This window comes from Nicotiana tabacum, chromosome 3 (assembly GCF_000715075.1).
Source record: "Nicotiana tabacum cultivar K326 chromosome 3, ASM71507v2, whole genome shotgun sequence".
In the NCBI taxonomy this organism is placed as follows: domain Eukaryota; kingdom Viridiplantae; phylum Streptophyta; class Magnoliopsida; order Solanales; family Solanaceae; genus Nicotiana; species Nicotiana tabacum.
The window spans coordinates 210,085,119-210,103,861 of NC_134082.1; positions in this window are offsets into that span (position 1 = coordinate 210,085,119).

The following is an 18,743-nucleotide window of genomic DNA, read 5'->3' on the forward strand; positions in this document are numbered from 1 at the left end:
CACAATGACCAAAGTAATAGAAAGAGTTTCTTTGATGTGTTGAGTCAACTCTTGATGCTCTTGTGTCGCACTAAATCCATGGTGTTTAAAAAGAGTGAATGTTGTTAATGATTCATTTGAATTGAGGGCAATTGCTAGTCCTAATTGATGCTAGATGAGGTCATTTTAGGTCAACTAAATTTTCTTGGAATTGACGCTTAAAGGGTGGGTCTTATATTGTTTGCTTGAGGACAAGCAAAAGATTAAGTTTGGGGGAGTTGATAACTAGGGATTATGATGCATTTTACACTCCTTCTTGCTGAAGTGTTGATTAGAAATGTGTACAAAATAGTCCCAAAGGCTCACAAGTTGTGCTTGATTGTATGTTTGATCAACAAGGTGACAAGGTATCAAAAAACCAACTCAAAAAGGAGTGAAACTTGCACAAGTACCAAGACAAGACCAAGCTAAGTCAAATAGGGCCAGTGCGGCCACACATAATTCTGTGCGGTCCGCAAAGATGAAGTTCAGAGAGTATGTTTTTCAGGCCACCAGGTAATGCAGTCACAAAGGGTTTTGTGCAGTCCGCATTAGGTTCATTACGGCCGCACTCAATTTCGTGCGGACCGCATTGCCGGAGATCAGAGAGTTTCTAGATTGGAGGATGAAGCCCAATGCGGTTCGCGGTCCATTTTGGGCGAACCGCAATAGAAGCCACCACGGACGCACTCGAATTTGTGTGATCCGCAAAGCCCAAGTTCAGAGAGTAGATTAATCAAGCCAAGAGCCTTAGTGCGGCCGCACTCGATTTTGGGCGGTCCGCACTAGCACCCCAGGGGTATTTTTTTCCAAAATTTTCAACCTAGTATAAATAGTTTCTTTTCCCATTTTTAGGTCATCAAATAGATTTTGGGACAGAGCTGCGCTCGTGACTTCTTCTCTTTTACCATTTTGAGTAATTTTAGCTTAGTTTCAACATTGAATCTTCAAGTTTTATTTAGTAATTAATTATTATGGGCTTATCTTCATCTTTTTTTTTTCCTCCAATTATGAGTAGCTAGACCCATTAGCTAGAGTTGTGGCTCGACCCTAGTGTGGGTAATTGATGGGTCTTGTATTTTGATGCTTAATTGTCTATGGGTATTTGATATTTGGACTAATTTAGGGTTTTAATATTGAATTAGTGGTTGCAAACACTAGTTTATGACTAGTTGACTTTGGCTCTTCTTGAGAAAGAGAGCCTAAGTCCATTAAATTAGTCCAACAAGGAATTGGGGCGTATTCAAGAGATTGATATCCCCAATTAAAAGGTTAAACCTAGAGATAGTAATACCCGACTTGAACCTTGATTGCTTGCACAAATTTGCATACCAAATTGGTCTTGAGAAAGTCAATTCGGGCAAAATTACTCGAACTACCGAGGGGTATAGAGTGAGTAGAATCGTGCAATGGTTATATCATACTCCCCAAGTATGACAATCTAGCCTTAGACTCAAGAATCCATCAATTGACCACCTAGGAGAAAGTCACTACCCTAGTGCCTTTTATCTATTTGATCAACTCTCAATAGTTTAATCTTAGCTTTGCTTAGCCTAATTTAGCATTGTAGTATTATAAAATTAGAATTCATATCAAAAACAAAAATATTCAGAAGTGAAATTAGGAACAAATACACAACTCCACTTTAGATAGAAACTCAACTCCAATATCTAGCTCCCTGTGGAAATCATTCCCGACCTTCTCGGGTAAAAGCTGCTTTGACCTCTCTTGCTACTTAAAAGTAGTAAAGATATCTGAATATGAATACACATCTAAATATTAAGATGTGTATTAAGATCTGAATACTAAATGATTAAGACTGTTTGATTTTTAACATCTGAATGTATAAAATTTATCTTTATTTGAAAATTAATAAACATAAAATTCAAATGAAATACTAATTAATCTAATATTCTATCAATAAAATATATAATTTTTTTAAAATATAGTATTTGCTGGAGGTGTTGGCTAACAGTGGTGCTTGTGAATGCCGACTAGAGGTGGTGGTTGGTGGTAGGTTTGGTTGGTGGTGGTTCAAGGTAGTAGCTAGTGGTGATTAGTAGTGCTGGCGATTATGATTTAGGATGGTGGTGGTGAGTGGTGATAGTTAATAATGGCGGGTGGTGGTAGTTGTGATTGGGGAAGGTGGTGGTGGGTGGTGGTAGTTTATAATGATGGGCAGTGCCGATTATGGTTGTTGATGGTGATGGGATGGTTAGTTGTGGTAGTTGAGGTGGATAAATGTTGTTTGTGATTGAGAATGATGGTGGTGGGAGTGGTGCGGATGGCGGGCGGTGGTAGTCGATTATGGTGGTGGTCGTTGAGTATGGTGGTGGTGGTGGTTAAGTATGGTGCAGGTGGTGGCGGCATGATGGTAGTTGATAATGGTTGGCGGTGACGACAATTAATAATGAATATGGATGATAGCATCTTAATGAAATTAAGTCTTTGTTATCGATCTTAATCATATAGACCTATTCAGACCCATTAAGTGGTTTTGAAGTAAAAACAAAAAATTAAACACACTTAATGATTAAAATTTGAATAATTAAGATTCAGACTTTAAAATCAAACGCACTTAATGTCTGAGATCTGAATGATTAAGATTCAGACCTCCATTAAGTGCAAACAAATGAGGCCCTAACAAAAACTACAACAAAGGTTCGTGAGGCAGCCTAACACAAAACACCTAGCACATGTCACAATTTTAGTCTAAGGTCAAGCGTATTGTTACGCGGCCCCTTCCTGATATTCTTTGGAAGGGCGACGTAAGGCTAAGCAACTGATGTCAGTGCAGTTACTATTCGCTAACTGAGGTCCCCTCCGTATGCTAGACGAGATTGTCAGTGTCGTACGAAAAAACCAATGTCAAGAGAAATTGAGAGAACAAAAATGAGAATTGAGAATGAAAGAAAGCTTGATTGCATAAATGAAAGCTATTACAAAAAAGCAACACGGTGACGGGGAGAGAGATACCAGTATAGAGAATTGTTTGCTTGCTAGAAATTTTGATTGCTTGATCCCCCCTAATAGTGCTTAAAAAAATAAACCAAAGTTACAAGACTAGACTTAACTAAGCTAGAGAAACATAAAGGAAGTACATGGAATAAAACTATTTTAACGACCCGGCCGGTCATTTTAAGAATTAACGCCCTGATCCCCTATTAACTGCATTTCTTGCATTTGTTTCTGCTATTGTGAGTTGCCGGGAGGATTTATTTGAAGTTTCGAAGAGTTTTGGGACACTTAGTCCCTAAATGAGAGTTTAAGTTGTAGAATTTAAGCCGTAGTCAGAGTAGTGTAAAGAGGACCTCGGAATGAAATTCCGACGGTCCCGTTATCTCCGTTGGGTGATTTTGGGCTTGGGGCATGTTCGGATTGTGTTTTGGAGGTCCGTAGCTAATTTAGGCTTGAAATGTCGAAAGTTGATTTTTTGAATTCCAGTTCGATAGTGAGATTTTGATATCGGGGTCAGAATGGAATTCCGGAAGTTGGAGTAGCTCCGTAGTGTTGAATGTGACATGTGTGCAAAATTTCAGGTCATTCGGACGAGGGTTAATAGACTTTTTTATCGAAAGCGTAAATTGAGAGTTTTTGGAGTTCTTAGGCTTCAATCCATGGTTAATTCGATGTTTCGATGTTGTTTTAGTTGTTTTGAGGATTGTCATAAGTTTGGATAGTGGTATAGGACTTGTTCGTATTTTTGGTTGAGGTCCCGAGGGCCTCAGGGTGATTTTGGAGGGATGTCGGAAGAATTGGAAGTGGTTTGAAGCAGCTGAAATTGCTGATCTCTATTATAACCGCACATGTGGTTAGGTTCCGCAGGTTCGGAGCTGCAGAAGCGGTGCCAGCATCGCAAAAGCGGAAAAGGGGGGAGTCAGCAGGAGCCGCAGAAGCGGGCGCTTCACCGCAGAAGCGGCACCGCATCTGTGTAAGGGTAATCGCAGGTGCATAATTTGGGTTTTAGTGAATTGTCGCAGATGTGACTTTAGTTATGCAAAAACGGGGCCGTAGGTGCGGTCCCATGGCTGCAGAAGCGGATTCACTAGGCAGAACATATAAATAGATGTCTTCGCGAATTTGAGTTATTTTTCACCTATTTTCAAATGGGAAGGAACTTTGGGGAGCATTTTAAGGGAGATTTTCAGAGGGATTCGTGGAGGTAAAGCCTTTGGTCCTTAAGCTCGTTATTATGGTGATTTTATCGTTCTAAGCATGAAAAATTAAGGAAAATCAGTGGTAAATTTGGGGTTAGGGCTTGGTTAATTAGAGAGATTTGAGTGATGATTTGAGGGACCATTTGAGGTCCGATTTTGGTACTTTTGGTATGACTGAACTTGTGAGAGTATGAGGATTCTGAAAATATAAATTTTACCCGATTTCGAGACGTGGGTATGAGGGGTGTTTTGGTCATTTTACATAATTTTGCGTATTAGCTTAGACTTTATTTGTGGAATCAGTTACTTGAAGTTATATTTACATTATGCAATTGAATTGAATAGATTTGGGCCATTTGGAGTCGAGTACTCGTGGCAAGAACGTGGTTTCGGATTGATTTTTGAGCCGGTTCGAGGTAAGTGGATTGTCTAAGCTTTTGTGGGGGACCTTCCCTTTAGGATTGGTATATATTAATTGAAATGCCTTGTACGTGAGGTGACGAGTGCGTACTTGTGCTAATTGTTAAAAATCCGGTTTTTATTACGTAATTACTAGTATGTTTATTTTCCTGTTTATACTACTTGCAATTTAAGATTGTTGTTAGCTTAGGGAAGCATGTCTAAGTGAATTAATTGCATTATTTGCTCAAACTGCCTTACCTGAATTATGTGCAACATGCTAGGCTAGAAATACCTGTTTTACCTTGGTATGAAATTTGAATTGAACTCTGTATTCTTCTTGTTGTTACTGCATGTTTACTTTGGGGCTACGGGATGGTATCCCGGGAGATCCCCCTGTATGTTTACTTTAGGACTACGGAACGGTATTCCGGGAGATCCCCCTGCACATTTACATTGGAACTACGAGACTGCACTCGGTAGATTCCCCTTGTACTGAGTATTTACATTTGGGACTACGGATCAGTATTCCGGGAGATCCCCTCGCACTATGAGTTGGACTACGGGACAGTAACCCAGGAGATCCACTGGATATTTATATTTGGGACTACATGACAGTATCCTGGGAGATCCACGGTTGTTATCTCTGTGTGGAGTTGTATTTCTTTCTGTGTTTACTTTGCCTCTGTAGTAATTGTTGCTGTTCTTTCTATCATGTGTTACTTTTACTGTTACACTTATTTATATTGTTTTGTTCTACACTATTAAACCTTGTATTTCATTTAACCTCAGTTGGGCCCTGACCTTCCTCGTCACTACCCGACTGAGGTTAGGCTTGGCACTTACTGAGTACCGCTGTGGTGTACTCATGCCCTTTTGCACATGTTTTTCATGTGCAGATCCAGGTACTTCCTCTCAGTCTTATCATCCTTGAGGCGATGCGCTTTTGTAGAGACTTCGAGGTATATATGCTGTGTTCGCAGATCAAGGAGTCCCTTTCTATCTTTTTGTAATAGTATATTCCTTCTGTATTTTTCTTGTTGTTAGACATTTCTAGAGTTAGAGCTTTTTATGTAACCTCTTAGCTTGTGATTCATGGGATTCCGGATTTTGGGAGTGTTAGTTTGAGATTCTTGTACTATTATATGCCAGGCGGCATCTTAAAAACTATTTCACTTTGTTATCTCGGTTTTATATTATTTTCTTTCCGCAAATTATTTCTTTTCTGCATTTGTTAGGCTTACCTAGTCGTAGAGATTAGGTGTCGTCATGATAGTTCACAGAGGGCGAACTGGGGTCATGACAACTACTCTATATTTACAATGAAAAGGACTTAGTTTTCTACAAGGCAGAAATAGGTTCGTTATCAACAACATTGTCTTTGGCATCACGGTTTGCGCGCGCGATGTTGTCTGCGCACGCGGCGCTATTGGCATCTTCTTGCAGCTGGGTGCTGATGAAGGATATCAGTGGGGAGATAGAGGCACATACGCGCTTGTCACTTGGCGCAGCCAAGACCACAGGGCCATCCGTGGAGCTAGGCGTTGGGAGGCTTGCTAGGATGCCATGGGGCGCGCCCAAGGGGTCATGGGGCATGTTTGGAAATCCGCCCATGGCATTCTCCCCCACCTGAGTTGGCGACGTCCTCGGCGCCTTACTTGAAAGATAATCATCAATAGGCTCTTTTAGGCTTTTAGGTTTGTTCCCCTCTCCCAAGTATTCTCCTCTACATCACAGCCTTGCTATTTCACAAAGAACTCTTGGTGATTTTTCCTCGAGGTGTGAATCACTCGATCATCAAGAATAGCGTCAACACGCCTTTTCCCGGTTGAATTAGGGCCTCGAATACTTGGTATTGTGAGTTGGCTCCGTGAAGGATCCTCTATGTCTTCCCGAAAAGGTTTCAGAAGACTGACATGGAAGAGAGGATAGATTTTCCACCAAGCTGGGGTATCCACCCAATATGCAACTTTCCCAATGCGCCTTTCAATGGACAAAGGTCCAATGTATTTTTGTAGTAGGAGAGGGTCATGGAACCCTGAAAATAAGTATCTCTTTGGAATTTTTACCATCACTTTGTCTCCTACTTGGTATGTAGCAAAGCAACGATTTTGATCAGCATGCCTCTTCATTCACTTTTGGGCTTTGACAAGAAAGCTCCGTACTATCTCCAGATTTTGCTTCCATTCTTTTGAGAAGCTAGTAGCTCGAGGAGATTTTGACATGTTTGGTGCATTCGCGGTGTGTGGGAGTAGTGGTTGTTCTCTGGTAACAATTTCAAAAGCGCTTTTGTTTGTACTAGAGCTCATTTGTGAATTGAAACACAGTTGAGTAGCATCTAGATTCTAGAAGCTTCACCCAGTTCTTCTGTGATCCGGTTACAAAGTGGAAGAGATATTCCTCCAGCATACCATTGAACCGCTCTGTCTGGCTATCAGATTGCGGATGACTTGGGTCCAAACGTTTCTAGTGAAGCGTGAGTCACAATCACTAATGAAGTCTTTAGGCAGGCCCCAATATTTGACGACATGAGAGAAGAAGAGTCGAGCAGAATCCTCTGTTGAGGTCTATTCTAGGGCTGCTATAAAGGTAGCATACTTGGAAAACCGATCCACTACAATCAAGATAGTTGTCAGATCTCCGACCTTGGGCAATTCGGTGATGAAATCCAGAGAAACACTTTTCCAAGGTCTCTTTAGGACAGCTAGTGGTTCTAAGAGTCCCGCTTATGTCAAGTGGTCTGACTTGTCCTTCTGGCATACTAGACAAGTATTCACATACTGAGTGACGTCATCGACCATTTGAGGCCAATAATATGCACTGCGAAGTAATGCCATGGTACGTTCTTCACTGGGATGGCAGACCCACAGAGTATCGTGACATTTCGCTAGAAGAGTCTTTCGCAGATCTCCAACTTTAGGAACATAAAGTCGGCTCCCTTTAACTTTCAGGAAACCATCTTCCATGTAGAACTGGTGAGTCTTGCCCTGTCCTACCAGATCAACCAAATACTGTGCAGCAGGATCCTTGATGAGTAAGTCTTGTTTCTGGTCTTTGATAGTGGTGGCTACTTCGCTCCCCCTTAGGGTGGCGAGTAGGCACATCGATGCTAGATCAACTCTCCGACTGAGTGCATTAGTAACATGATTGGTCTTCCCACTTTGATACTCCAAGTTGAAGTGGAATTCGGCTAGGAGTTCCTTCCACCTGGCCTGTCGACCATTCAACTTTGGTTGGGTAATGAAATGCCTAACAACTGTGTTGTCTGTCTTGACCACGAACTGGGTCCCCAGCAGATAGTACCTCCAAAGGTGCAAGCAATGAACGACAACCAATAATTCTTTCTCATAGACGGCATAGCTCCACTCTGCATCCTTCAAATTCTGGCTCTCGTACGCTACATGATACCCTTCTTATAGCAAGACTCCGCCGAGGGCATAGTTAGATGCATCTGTTTGTACCTCGAATGGCTTGGCCAAATCAGGGAGGGCCAAGATGGTTCTAACAGACATAGCCGCTTTCAATGCATTGAAGGCCTCCATTCGCCTGGGTCCCCAATCCCAGGGCGTGACCTTCTTGAGGAGTTCTGTCAATGGCACTGCGATGAGGGAGTAGTTTTTCACAAATCGCCGATAGGAGTTGCATAGGCGAAGGAATGCCCTCAAGGCGTGGATATCCTTAGGCGACAGCCAATATGTGATTTCTTGAATCTTCTGTTGGTCCATCTTGATCCGCCCTTCCCCAATGATTGTATAAGGAAGTCAATCTATTTTTGAGCAAATGAGCACTTGGATAGATTCACATACAGTTCGTGCTCCCGCAATTGGGTTAGGACCTTCCGCAAGTGCTCCAGGTGTTTTTCCAGTGTTTGGATATATACCACAATGTCATCCAAGTAGACTGCCACGAATTCGTCAATGTAATCTCGGAAGACTTGGTTCATCAGGGTGCAAAATGTAGTTGGGGTGTTAGTTAAGCCGAATGGCATAACCAGGAAGTCGTACGTCACATATCTTATCATACAGGTCATCTTGTGTTCATCACCCTCTGCAATCCGAACTTGTCAATAACCTGTCTTAAAGTTTATCTTCGTGAACACCGTCGCACCACCCAGTATATCGAACAAGTCTACCATTAGCGGAATAGGGTATTTGTTCTTCACAGTGATTTTGTTTAAAGCCTGATAATACACACAGAGTCGTAGGCTGTCATCATATTTCTTTTGGAATAGTACAGGTGACCCGTATGGGGACTTGGAGGGCACGATGATCCCTGTGTCTAGAATTTCCGTCAATTGTCTCTGAAGCTCGGTGAGTTCGGGTTGTGACATTCTGTAAGGTGCCGAGGCGGGTGACTTCGTGACCGGTACCAACTCAATCTCATGGTCCACAGTGCACCTAGGCGTGAGTTGCTTTGGCATGTCCTGTGGTATGATATCTTCAAATTCCAGTAGCAGCTCCTTCACGGGTACAGGAATGGGACCCGAGGAGAGTTCTATATCTTCAATGCAGAGGATTGCCAGGAAAGTAGGTTCATGTCTTTTGACCCCCTTCTTCACCTACAAGGCCGAGATTTTCTCAGCGGCCATCTTCATGGGCATGCATGGGATAATGCAAGGTATGGCCCCATTTTGCTCCCATCATCACTAACATGTCAGCATACAGTACGAGCATGGTATTGGTTTTCCTAAGGAATTCCAATCCAACTATCAACTTGAAGTCATCTATGATTACCACACGTAGGTTGAATTTTCCTTTGTAAGAGCCAAGCTTCATGGGTACCTCTTTGGCTATTCCACCCACTGGCTGAGGAGGTGAGTTGATAGCATTGACACTACCTCTGCCCTTTCCCACAATTAGACCAAGGCGCTCCACCTGAGTCAAGGCTAAGTAGTTGTAGGTAGCACCCATGTCCATCATCGCCCGAATGGGCTTGCCATTTACCTTCATCTCTATGAACATTAAAGTACTCTCTTGTTTTGGAGGATTCCTCTCATCCGCCTTTTTTTTCCTTTTCTTGGTGCTTGGACAAGGGTCATTCTTCTTACGGATACCAGCACTGGTTCCCCCTAAGGCCTCAGAAATAGAGCCAACAATTGCATTGAAGGCACGTATTGGTTCGGTCTGGTCCGCATCTGTTAGACCTCATATTTTTGTACATGAAAATACGCCATAAATAATTAATTAATGAGAGCTCGGAAGTAAGATGTTACGTCCCGCATTTTTGTACGTTGATGTTTCATCGTAAGTTAATCAACGTAAGCTCGGGAATGAGATTATTTTGGAATTATAAGTATTATGCTATTTCAAATAAGGAATAAATAAATTAGTGAAGGTGAAAGGGTAAGCGAATCGAAGGAAATGAGTTTCGTCGAAGTTTGACATTTCGGAACAAAAACGGTCTGAGCTATAATACTCAGTATTTATGGACTAGTACCATACAAGGTACCGCATGACCATAATAGTAAGGTGTATAAGGTATGTGAAAAGTAAGTAATATTTTAAGTAAGTGGGAATAATTCTCAATTTTGCGGGTAATTGATTAATTATCGGGTAACAAAACACTACCTAATTACTTAATAAGTAGATAAAGATTAAAACACCCCACCTCTACCCCCATGTAGCAGCCTCCTAATTCCTATACTGTGACTCATGCCTTCATTAAATTATGTGGCTTGATTTGGTAAGTAATGTTTTCTTTTTGTGGCTGAGTTGTGCCAAGTTAGGCATTAATTAGTTGGTATTTAAAATTACTAGTTTGACTTATTCTGGTGCGTGTGGAGAGAGTAGCAATCTTTAAAGTTTTTATAGAGCTCTAATCAAGATTCTTGTGTTAAAAATGAATCAATCCCAATTATCTTACCATACTCAAGGCCAACGAATCCTTGGAATATTAATGTCAAGCTAGGAGCTTTTCCTATTAAATTATTTCATACTAATCTGTATGAAGTTCTCAAAAGTGCAGATGGAATAACCATGTATCATATGTGACATACACATATCCAGATTTCGTGAGATCAGTATCATAATGGAATAAATCTTTATGGGAGGAACATGATAATTTTGGTTGGAATTCACTGCACTGTGTTGTCTATCTAGGATTGAAAGAAGTAGTTTCTGATATGCTGGGGCGAAAGAAATCCTTAAGCCTGCATTTCAGCAGGCAGTGAAAATCATTGGACAACAACAATTTACATTGTAGCCAGTGAAGGTGATGTAAGTATGATAAACGAGCTTTCAAAGCACTCCACCTTGTCAATGTAGCGTGAGCTTTTTGCAAATTTTAGGGAGTACGGTGTAATCTTTCTCAAGAGAATTGGCTCAGGTATGTTAAGGCTAATCTCTTCCTTCATTCTGGCATGATTTTGTCATTACACAAGTTTGATAACGAAGCATAAAGAAAAATTCATATCCCAAAATTTACATATATTTTGCTAGTCTCGCAAGTTACAATATTCTCTTTATCGGGACTTCATATTCAGTTGAGTATTTCATTCTTTCCAGTCAAGAGAGCAGAGAAGTTATATATATATATATATAGTATTAAAAGTATTTTCATTACCATCGAGCTATAATCGATGGGCAGGCCCCTATTGGGAAACCTCTGATCAGATGGTAAGTTATATACCGAGCCTACTGTGGCCGAGCGCTTATGAGAGAGCCCATTTGGTCGAGATACAGAGCCTAATATGGCCGAGCGCTTATGAGCGAGCCTACTACGGCAGAGCAGTTATATATATACCGAGCCTACTGTGGCCGAGCGCTTATGAGCGAGCCCAGTTGGTCGAGATACATAGCCTAGTTTGGCCGAGCGCTTATGAGCGAGCCTACTACAGCAGAGCAGATATATATATGTATACCGAGCCTTATAGGGCCGGAAAACTATTTTACTTACTATATTGAGAGAATTGAGTCAGTATCAGCAGGTAAGCATATCTTCAGATTATCTTTGACTTCCAGCTACTTGCAGTTATTATATTATCAGTGCAATTTTAGCTTTCAGTATATTGCCTTACTTACTCAGTACATTATTTCGTACTGATGTCCCTTTTTTGGGGGCGCTGCATTTCATGTGTACAGGTCAGACAAACAGACGAGTAGGCCTCTTCACTAAGTGTTGCCCGAGCTCAGCTTGATCGGTAAACTCCATGCCTTTCGCAGTTTTTGAGTCTAGAGCCTTATGTATATCTTGTATATATATGTATATGTGTAATGAGTAGGTCGTATAGCCATTTCGACCACAGTATATCTATTAGTAGAGGCTTGTAGACATATCTTGTCAGTTAGTGCAGTAGGTTGGGCTTTCAGGCCTTCTATGTATATTTGGTTGGTTTGTCAGTTGTAATAAATATGACAGCTTGTTGGCCAAGCTTTATATTCATATTTAGTCAGCATTCTTTGTCGTCTTGCAATGTGGCCTATGGACAAAAGTATGACATCATATGTTCAGAATCCCTTAGTTGCAAGTTGGTACGCAAGGATAGGTATGACACTGGGTGCCAGTCTCGCTCCCCCAAGTTCGGGGCGTGACAAAAGTGGTATCAGAGCAGTTCTGTCCTAGGAAGTCTACAAGCCATGTCTAGTAGAGTCTTGTTTATGGGTGTGTCGTGCACCACACTTATAAGCAGGAGGCTACAGGGCATTTAGGATTGTCTCTCTTTCTTCTTACTCTAGATCATATGGTAGAGCTCACTTATAAGAATCCAAGTTCCGAAATTCAATTTTATTCATAATAAGACAATACCTACATCCGGAAAGAAGATTTGAAAGAGAGATAGTTGTGGAAGAGCAGAGTCAAAGGAATTGGATTCTTGTATGATGCCTACGATAAATAAATGTGAGGTCTTTAGAAGATCATGAGTGTGCTGAAAGGTGTAAGCCTCTTGATAAGAATCCTTAAGGCAAGAATGTCTATCCATCTTTATGGTGAAGGACAATGAGAGATTAAGAAAATAAGTACAAGTTTCAGCAAGTAAAAGGAGCAAGGTGAAAAAGGGTACGAGGTACCCAGTTAATGAAGGTTAACATCGTTTATAATTGAGGCAGAGGAACATAAGATTTTTGAGTTATATTCAATAGTAATAGAGGTATGTACAATTGATCACACCCATTTCAGTTATGCCTTGTGGAGGCTAACAAGTATAGTTAAGAGAAGGACGAAATATTAAGATCCAGCTGGGGTTAGGGTAACCCAAATTAGTGAATGGATTACTTGTATTAGTTGACATTGCAGAAGGATATTGCAAATGTGCTAATAGATCTCTTTGTGGGACACTCAGATGATGCACTCTAGAATATTACAATTAGATGTGAATACTAGCATGATAAAAAAAAATCAGATGATAGGCACTGAAAGCCTGGAAGAGATAAATATTACTTTAGTATGACTCTTGTACCTAGTAGAGCAAGGACGTTGAGCAACCCGAAGAGTCAAGGAATGAAGAAAGGAGAGCTAAAAGCGAAAGAATGTCGTGTTGAAGTTTTCACAAAAAAGGGATATGCAGAAATATTAGCAGAGTAATGAGAAGAAAGCTAACAAAGCATTATGGATAAGGTGTGATACATGGATAACGACGGTAGGAAAAAAAGAAGAAGAAATGATAGTATTACAAAGTCTAGTCAAGTGAATGAAGAGACGAGAGGTGACAGGCCTTAGGACAACAAAAGAGTATATGCCATAAAGTCATATCCTCATCTCAAGGAATAAGTTCGTGACTCTAATGTGATTACCAGAAGGGAGCATTAAACCCCAGGATAATAGAAATCAGTATGGGCTGGTAAACAAGATAAATTAAATATGAATTAGGGACTGAGTGATTTGATAATAGTCAGCATCATGAGAAATTCAAATCACATTCCGGCAATAATAGGACGAACAACAGAAGAACATTCATGAGAAATTCAGAGAATGGTCATTCAGGAAGACGCTTCCCTAAAAGCAAGCAATATTAGCAAAGTTAAGCTTAAGAGACTGTATGTACCAGTTACATTAAGTGTCACCCTCGCAAAGGGACTTTGTCATCCTTGGTACAGAAGGATTGCCGCAAGACGAGTAAGGATCATTGATGTTGAGAAACAACACCAAAGATGGAGAGGTAAGACATCTATAGGTAGATCCTCGTGGCTTCAACTCTTAGTACACCTCAAAGGGGGGAATATGAAGTGATGTAGTATTAATTCAGAATTAAGTGGTTCCAGTGGACTATGGCATGGTAAAGGAAGAATGCGATAAATGAAAGAGGAATGAGATGGCACTTATCCAAATCTTCTAGATACGCTACGATTCAAGAATATTGTGCAAGTATGATGTTAAGGAGAGGAAGTAAAGGTTCTTGCCCGAGCTGCTATCAATAGATAAGGATCCAGTGCAAGACGTAAGTTAAGACAAAGGAAATAACCTAAGAAAAATTACGAGGAATACTGATATGAGAATGGGCCAACGAGTAATTAGTAATTGGTCAGAGAGATCCCAGTTATGGCAAAACAGGAGGTTACAGACGAGTCATCGGATCGTGTAAGATAAACATAGTAGAACCCAACATGGGGAATTCAGCCTCGAAGAATATCACTATAATATTTGAGATATATTCAAACAAAAGTAAGGGTAGTTAAAGGTACCGTATGAGTGTTTCGGGGATAAAAGAAAGTGCCACTAGGAAGGCAGTCAAAATATCGGTTCAGAAGCAACCATACAAGCATAAGGGCATGGAAGTAAGCAACTACGGATGATTATAGGCAAGTAAAGACATCAAAAAGGTCTGTAATAAGCTCACAGTTTTATGAGAGTCAAGGGTTCTCCCTAAGTACTACAATGAAATACTAGCTGAGGAGATAAGAAAGAAGGCTTCAACCTAAGCACAATGACCTAAAGAGGAAATGGCCGTGTAACAACAATCTCACAACAACATTGTAAGCATTTCAAAGGAAAGTGGCACCTACCGTGGCTAATGAACGGGAAGTAAAATTAAAAGTAGTATCCGAGATCATATGAGTTGCACAAAAACTCGGGCATGTGTGGACACTAAGATAACCTAAGTATGGACGCAACAATGGGGCAGAAATACCATAAAATAACTTACATTGAAAGAAAGCTAAGATGGAATGAAAGAAATTATTCGATCAATGATCCAGAATTGGTTACGTTATGGATACACTTAAGGGTTTGGAGATTATGCATGCAGCATATACAACTGTAGAAGATTCTGGTATATGTTAAGAGAAAGAATTGAACCCAGGTCATGAACGAGAGATTAAATTGTTAAAGAATTGTATCATGCATATTCCTCAGCGCCCATGAAAGGCTAAACAAAATAACTAATACCATGAACCCTAAATCGGAAGATAGCTTAAGCCGACGTAAAGGCCGATCAAAAGAAGGAGGAAACTAAAGAGTTACATCACCCAAGTAAATCAGGAGTTTGTTTATTGGACCCAAAAAAATAGAAACATCATGATCGAGAACATTGCAGGATCTCCTTTAAAAAACAGAGGTACAAAAGAGATAGAAGATGTGATGTGAGGCTTTAAGGAAAGTAAGGTAAAGGTGCACAACATATGAAATACTCAAGTATAGAAGGATGGGATTGGTCCATACTTCAGGTAAAAGACTAGAAGCACTGGATTTAGTATCCAGGGATGATAGCAGCATCATCAGTAGCATATCTTCCAGCCTATGGTTTCTAAGTACCGAAAGTTCTAATTAGAGAGTAAAAGAAGAGTTAGAGACGATGCGATGTCTCTCTTGATGTTCCAGAAAAGCCTAAAGGAATCGATCACAAGCTACGGTATGATAGAACGACAAGGTTTTAGAAAGACAAGAGTAAGGATAAGAAGAAGGTAAGGGAGAGGATGACAAAAATGGATAAGTCCTCGGGATTAAGCCCGTGAAAATAAAGGAGCTGATGGTTCCTCTAAGTTATAAAAATCTCAATATAGCCTGAATGAGCTCAAAGGAATCTAAGACTAGTGGCATTTAGAAGAGATGTAATGTTGCTTTGGTAATAGAATGAGGGCATAATTTAGGCCCTCGATTGAGTAATGATCTGACGAAGAAAAGAAAGGGATCTCATAAATTGGACAGGATTATATACCCACGTAAGGTAAATCACATTGGGATGCTGTGAGATACGTTTATGAAAGCATGGTATCGCCCCAAGTGGATCAATCAAATCATTTCAGATGTTTCCTGATAAAACATGAATCCTAGCGGCAGTATTACATAAAAGATTAAGTTATTAGGGGTGGATTATGGATCAAAATTGAGGTAAATCAACAATGGATAGATAAAAGTAATAAAATATGATAGGAGATTAAGCCGTCATTCTTAAGATGAACAGTAATGTGGAAGCATTAGAGGACATAGATTTATACGTATAGGATAAGAAATGAAAATAACCTGGAATTTGGTAGTAGACCTCAGTAACGAGAAATCAAGGTAAGAGTTATGGTATAGTACGACCTACGTAGATGCAGTAAAATCATATGAATGGATAACCAGGTCAATGAAACTAGATGTAGCAATAATCGTAAATTCAACAAAGTACCGAGAGAAGAAATTCAAACATATCTATAGACACCCAAGGGACAATTTTTCATAATTCTATATATGTTCAAAGTGAAGCCTAGAGATTGGCTAAAAGCTAGAGGAAAAAGGAGACAAGAGTCACATAGGCTCACATACAAGGAAAAAGTCATACAGGCTGCATGACAAAAGGTAGCAACAGTTGCAAGATTGGAAGAATTCCGACCACGAGTCATGGTGTAAAAAAGGGGCCTAAAAGGGGGAATGCCCCAGCCTTTGGACTTATTCGCAGAACAATTGCCTAGATGGCAAGAGGAGTACTAAAGTATTCGCAAGAGCTACGGGATATGAGAATGATAAGCGCATCGGTCAACATTCGAGGATAAATGTTCCAAAGGGGGGAATGATGTTAGACCCCATATTTTCGTACATGAAAATACGCCATAAATTAATTAATTAATGAGAACTCGGAAGTAAGATGTTACGTCCCGCATTTTTGTACGTTGATGTTTTGTCGTAAGTTAATCAACGTAAGCTCGTGAATGAGATTATTTTAGAATTATAAGTATTATGCTATTTCAAACAAGGAATAAATAAATTAGTGAAGGTGAAAGGGTGAACGAATCGAAGGAAATGAGTTTCGTTGAAGTTTGACATTTTGGGACAAAAACGGTCCGAGCTATAATACTCGGTATTTATGGACTAGTACAATACAAGGTACCACATGACCATAATAGTAAGGTGTATAAGGTATGTGAAAAGTAAGTAATATTTTAAGTAAGTGGGAATAATTCTCAATTTGCGGGTAATTGATTAATTACCGGGTAACGAAATACTACCTAATAACTTAATAAGTAGATAAAGATTAAAACACCCCACCCCTACCCCCATGTGGCAGCCTCCTAATTCCTACACTGTGACTCATGCCTTCATCAAATTATGTGGCTTGATGTGGTAAGTAATGTTTTATTTTTGTGGCTGAGTTGTGCCAAGTTAGGCATTAATTAGTTGGTATTTAAAATTACTAGTTTGACTTATTCAGGTGCGTGTGGAGAGAGTAGCAATCTTTAAAGTTTTTATAGAGCTCTAATCAAGATTCTTGTGTTAAAAATGATTCAATCCCAATTATCTTACCATACTCAAGGCCAACGAATCCTTGGAATATTAATGTCAAGCTAGGAGTTTTTCCTATTAAATTATTTCATACTAATCTGTATGAAGTTCTCAAGAGTGCAGATGGAATAACCATGTATCATATGTGACATACACATATCCAGATTTCGTGAGATCAGTATCGTAATGGAATAAATCTTTATGGGAAGAACATGATAATTTGGGTTGGAATTCACTGCACTGTGTTGTCTATCTAGGATTGAAAGAAGTAGTTTCTGATATGCTGGGGCGAAAGAAATCCTTAAGCCTGCATTTCAACAGGCAGTGAAAATCATCGGACAACAACAATTTACATTGTAGCCAGTGAAGGTGATGTAAGTATGATAAACGAGCTTTCAAAGCACTCCACCTTGTCAATGTAGCGTGAGCTTTTTGCAAATTTTAGGGAGTACGGTGTAATCTTTCTCAAGAGAATTGGCTCAGGTATGTTAAGGCTAAGCTCTTGCTTCATTTTGGCATGATCTTGTCATTACACAAGTTTGATAACGAAGCATAAAGAAATATTCATATCCCGAAATTTACATATATTTTGCTAGTCTTGCAAGTTACAATATTCTCTTTATCGGGACTTCATATTCATTTGAGTTTCATTCTTCCACTCAAGAGAGCAGAGAAGCTATATATATATATATAGTATAAAAAGTATTTACATTACCATCGAGCTATAATCGATGGGCAGGCCCTTGTTGGGCAACCTCTGATCAGATGGTAAGTTATATACCGAGCCTACTGTAGCCGAGCGCTTATGAGAGAGCCCATTTGGTCGAGATACAGAGCCTAGTATGGCCGAGCGCTTATGAGCGAGCCTACTACGACAGAGCAGTTATATATATACCGAGCCTACTGTGGCCGAGCGCTTATGAGCGAGCCCAGTTGGTCGAGATACATAGCCTAATTTGGCCGAGCGCTTATGAGCGAGCCTACTACGGCAGAGCAGATATATATGTATACCGAGACTTATAGGGCCGAACAACTATTTTACTTACTATATTGAGAGAATTGAGTCAGTATCAGCAGGTAAGCATATCTTCAGATTATCTTTGACTTCCAGCTACTTGTAGTTATTATATTATCAGTTCAGTTTCAACTTTCAGTATATTGCCTTACATACTCAGTACATTATGTCGTACTGACGTCCCTTTCTGGGGGCGCTGCATTTCATGCGTGCCGGTCAGACAGACAGACGAGTAGGCCTCTTCAATAAATGTTGCCCGAGCTTAGCTTGATCGGTAAGCTCCATGCCTTTCGGAGTTTCTGGGTCTAGAGCCTTATGTATATCTTTTATATATATGTATATATGTCATGAGTAGGTCGGATAGCCATTCTGATCACAGTATATCCATTAGTAGAGGCTTGTAGACATATCTTGTCAGTTAGTGCAGTAGGTTGGGCTTTCAGGCCTTCTATGTATATTTGGTTGGTTTGTCAGTTGTAATAAATATGACGGCCTTGTTGGCCAAGCTTTATATTCATATT